The sequence below is a fragment of the Gossypium arboreum genome, chromosome 2 (assembly GCF_025698485.1).
Source record: "Gossypium arboreum isolate Shixiya-1 chromosome 2, ASM2569848v2, whole genome shotgun sequence".
NCBI lineage: Eukaryota > Viridiplantae > Streptophyta > Magnoliopsida > Malvales > Malvaceae > Gossypium > Gossypium arboreum.
Genome location: NC_069071.1, coordinates 29,873,012 through 29,877,776, shown reverse-complemented (window position 1 = coordinate 29,877,776; position 4,765 = coordinate 29,873,012). Strand labels below are relative to the sequence as shown.

The window sequence follows — 4,765 nt, the reverse complement described above, 5'->3', positions numbered from 1 at the left end:
ATGAGTGTTTAAGTTATCGAATGATATGAAACAAATATATATATATATATATATATATATATATATATATGAATTGTTTAACTACAGGAAGGAAATGTAAAATGAATGTAAGGGGTAAAACTATTAAGATTATGAGAGTAAAGTTTAAGTTACAATGTATATACATAGCTTATTATTATTTAAGTATTAGTTTATAGAAATACCATTGAGTGCATACTCAGCGTACGGTTTGTTTCCGTGGCAGGATAGGTAGGAAAGAAAGTTAAGGATTCAGCATCCAAGCCAATCCCAAACTCAAAGTGCTGAAGTACTTTTATTTTTGTAAAATGGCATGTACCTAGGTTGATAAGGTTTTATTTTGTAAATGATAAGAATAAGCATGAAAGATATTGAAACATGGTATGAAATATGCATATTTTGGAAGTTAAACTTACATGAGTTTGACTAGTATTATAACGTAGTATAATTTCAATATGAATTGAGGTATTGAAGTGAATGAATGAATATTTACTAAGCTTGAATGGCATAATGAATGATATTTGATTTAAGAACTAGTAGTAAATGTTTGGGTATGAATTAGATCTGTTTAGCATCTGAAAATAGCTTTAAAATGGTCAAAAATCATGTTTTTACACGGCCAAGTCATATGGGCGTGTGCTCAGGCCGTGTGGCTCTCTGTCTATGTCACACGGGCTGTTTCCATGACCGTGTGTGCAAGTCAGATCTGCCCACGGCCTGGCCCCATGGCCATGGGAGCCCCACGGGCAGGCTACACGGGCATGTCCCAGGCCACACAGGCGTGTGCCCCTATCTTCAAGGAAAAATTCCAAAGTTTCCAGTTTAGTCCCGAACCACTTCTAAAACATGTATTGGGCCCCGTAGGTCCATATTAGGGACTTTATGATGAAATTTGATAAGAATTGATCTGGAATGTAAAGTTTATGACTCGATTTTGTATAAATGTTAGTGTATAATTCTGGTAATGCCTCGTAACCCTGTTCTGGAGACGGGTTGGGGTTAAGGGGTGTTACAATTATTCTGAGGTCTAAAATTGTTACCCATATAGTTGACTTGTTCGTTCTCTGTGATAGGGTTGTAGGATAGATATTCTGTGTTTTTCACCCTTCTTCCATTTGTATCGCACTGCATCATCGAATGTACCTATGTAGAACCATACAAACCATCAATTTTTTTTATTTAAAAGCTCTACTTGGTTAGAGAACATGGTGACCACATCAAGGTTCAAAACACCAGCTGCCTTATTAGGCTTTGTCCTCATGACTTGCCATTGATAGTTATTTAGTGACATCTCTTCAATAAATTCATAAGCCTCCTCAGGTGTTTTATTATTCAAAGTACCACCGGCGGCTGCATCTATTAGTTGCCTAGTTGAGAGGTTCAAACAGTTGTAGAAGGTTTGAACTTGTAGCCATAGAGGTAAACCATGGTAAGGGCACATTCTCAATAGATCATTATACCTCTCCCATGCATCGTAAAGGGTTTCTAAATCCATCTGTACAAAGGAAGAGATATCATTCCTCAACTTTGCCGTCTTAGCCAGTGGGAAATACTTTAATAGAAACTTTCCGGTCATTTGCTCCCATGTAGTGATGGACCCTTGTGGTAGAGATTTCAACCACTATTTAGCTTTATTCCTCAATGAGAAGGGAAATAACCGAAGGCGAATGGCATCATCAAAAACGCCATTAATTTTGAAAGTATCACAGTACTCTAGAAAGTTAGCCAAATGAGTATTTGGATCCTCATCTTGTAAAGCATCAAACTGAATAAACTGTTGGATCATCTTAATGGTGTTTGGCTTCAGTTTAAAGTTATTTGTAGCAACAGCAGGTCTCACAATACTCGATTCAGCCCCTGCTAAATTAGGCTTGGCATAGTCGTACATAGTACAAGGAGCAGGATTCTGATTTATAGGATTCGTGGCAACCACAGGAGGTAGCAGATTATTCTGATTTTCAGCCATCTCCTCGGTAATATTGGTATCATCCTCTTGCTCTTCCTCTATATACTGTAGACTTTGCCTTATTTTTCTATGATTTCTGTGAGCTGTGCTTTCAATTTCACTATCAAATAATAGAGGTCCTGACGGGTTTCTTCTAGTCATAAACTAAAAGAGCCTGCTAGAAGCAAATAAGAGAAAAAGTTAGTAAATTAAAGTAAAAACAAAAATAAAATTAAAAAAATGGCTAAAGTAATAAAAATTAAGTGTTCCTAATATTTTAGTCCCCGAAAATGGTGCCAAAAACTTGATGGGTCACAAAACTAACTAATATTTCGACGAAGGCAAGTGCACCTATTGAATAGTAGTATAGCTATGGTGAGTCAAGAATATTGTATCCACAAGGACTAAAAGTACTAGTAATAACTATCTTTCTATTCTTTAGCCTAATAATTAAATGAGGTGTTTTAATCTAAAATTAAACTAATTAACTATGAATGCGACAAAGATCGAATTGGGAAAATACTTAAGAAAACCAATGAGAGAGACAATACCTAGGAGAGAATCCACCTAGACTTCACTTATTATTCTGACTCTGAATCAAATGATTTATTCATTTGTCTTGATCCATAGAAATCCCTAAATTATGTTAATATCTCTTTTGAACTAAGAGCAACTGAATCTAGGTTGATTAATTGAAATCTCTTTCTAATTAAAACCCCTATCGCCGCATTAACTCGATCTATGGATTCCCCTATTAGATTTGACTCTAATCCGATAGATTTATATCGTCCTATTTTTAGGATTGCAAACAACTCCGCTCAATTATGCTAGATCTACTATTAAACAGGGACTTTTGCTCCACTGAATAAGCACATCAAACTTGGATTAATATCCTGAAAATATTAAGGCAAAGATTAAGAACACATAATTAAGAATAAGAACAAGTATTTATCATGTAATTCAGATAATTAAATAATAAGATCCCTCGTAGGTTTCATCCTCCCTAGGTATTTAAGGAGTTTAGTTCATAATGTAAAAGGAAAACATCTCAAATTTAGAAAAACAACAAGGCATAAAAAACCCAAATAAACTTCGAGAGAAATTTGAATAGACATCTTCGATCTTGAAGTGGATCTGCTTCCGAGATGATTCCAACGGCTTTCTTTGAGTAATTCCTGCTTTCTACTCCGTGTGCTTCCTTAGGTCTTCTTCTAGTATGTATTTATAGACTTTTGAATGCTTAGAAACCTTAAAAACTGCCTTTTTTTTTGCATGATTGGGAAACAGGGAGCGATATCGGCACGGGCTGGCACATAGGCATGTGGCCTACCCGTGTGTATCATATGGACGTGTGCCCAACCCGTGTGAAAAATGCCCAGGCCGTGTGGATCCCGAAAACTTCGATTTTGGCCCCTTTTTCGCTCCTGTTGCTCCAAAATGCTCTTCTCAGTATAGAAACATGAATTTAAAGGATTAAGAGCATCAAATTCACTAATTCTCATAATAAATCATCTAGAAATATGCCAATCATGGAATTAAAATATGTTACATTTATGGTTTATCACTGTTTATGCTATGTGATGGTGTAAATTGATGTGTTGTAGGTACCTTCAAATTTGGGTGGCAAATTGGCTTGGTAAATAACCTATTTTTGTCCACACGGGCAAAGACACGGGCGTGTGTCTCAGCCGTGTATGACACACTGTTATGTTACATGATCGTGTGTCCCCTGGTTTTGACTTTGAAACCAAGTCAGTATGCTCCACACGACCTCACACACGGGTGTGTGACTTGGCTGTGTGGTATAAGTCAGTATACCATACAAGTTTGGCACGGCCTAGCATACAGCCTGGCACACAGGTGTTTATGACCATTTTTAGGGCACATGGGCTAGCCACACGGGCATGTGTGTTGGCCGTGTGACCCAAATCAAAGAGTTACACGAGATCGGACACGGGTTGGGACATAAGCTGGGACACGGCCATGTGCTCCCATTTCAAATGTCTACATGGTTTGTGACACGTGTGTGTCTGTGGCCGTGTGAGAGACACATTCGGGCCACACGAGCGTGTGTCCCCCGTTTTGAGAAAAAAATTAAGTTCATAAAAATTTCTTGAGTTATTAGTTTAGTCCCTAACCACTTCCAATGTATGTTTAGGGCCTCGTAGGCTCGTAATAGGGACAATGTGGTTGTATTTTATTTTAATTATTTTTGGTCGATGATTTTTTATTCGAATTGGATGGTTGTTTTTATTGTAAGTTCGGTAATGCTCCGTAACCCTATTTTCGCATTGAATACAGGTGAGGGGTGTTACATAGCTTGTGTGTAATTTAGGGATATAACTTTGGCACGTTAGCCCTAATTTTTATTTAGTTATAATAGCCCAATTTAGACCCTAGTCGGAACAGTGGTTTCGGGACCATGAATCCTAGTAAGAAAAATATTTAAAAATAATTTTCTATATTTATTATGTGTGAATTAGCATTTGTGAAATTTTCGTGATTTAATTTTATCGTTTGAGTGCCTAATTAAATAAAAGGACTTAATCGCGTAAAATGAAAAATTTGTATGCTAATTGTTGAGGTGCCTAATTGCTTTGTTCTTTTAATGTGGGGTATTTATAATGCAAATATACCATTGGTTTTATAGCTGGGTGGTAATGGGCATGTTATATATGTTTTCTAATTAAATTTATTAAGGTTATAATGGTAAAATATATAATAATATGTATACAATAAAACATAAATTAAAAAGCCATAGCTTATATTTTTCTTCCATGACCGAATAGAAAAATAGAAAAG

At 36.3% G+C, this 4,765-nt stretch overlaps 1 non-coding gene across 1 annotated transcript; it reads left to right on the top strand.

Moving 5' to 3' along the window:
* The first annotated feature begins 1,439 nt into the window (after positions 1-1,439).
* On the top strand, positions 1,440-1,546 carry LOC128289625 (small nucleolar RNA R71). Its single transcript, XR_008279269.1, has one exon. It is a non-coding gene; the product is annotated as a small nucleolar RNA R71 (small nucleolar RNA).
* The last annotated feature ends 3,219 nt before the right edge of the window (positions 1,547-4,765 follow it).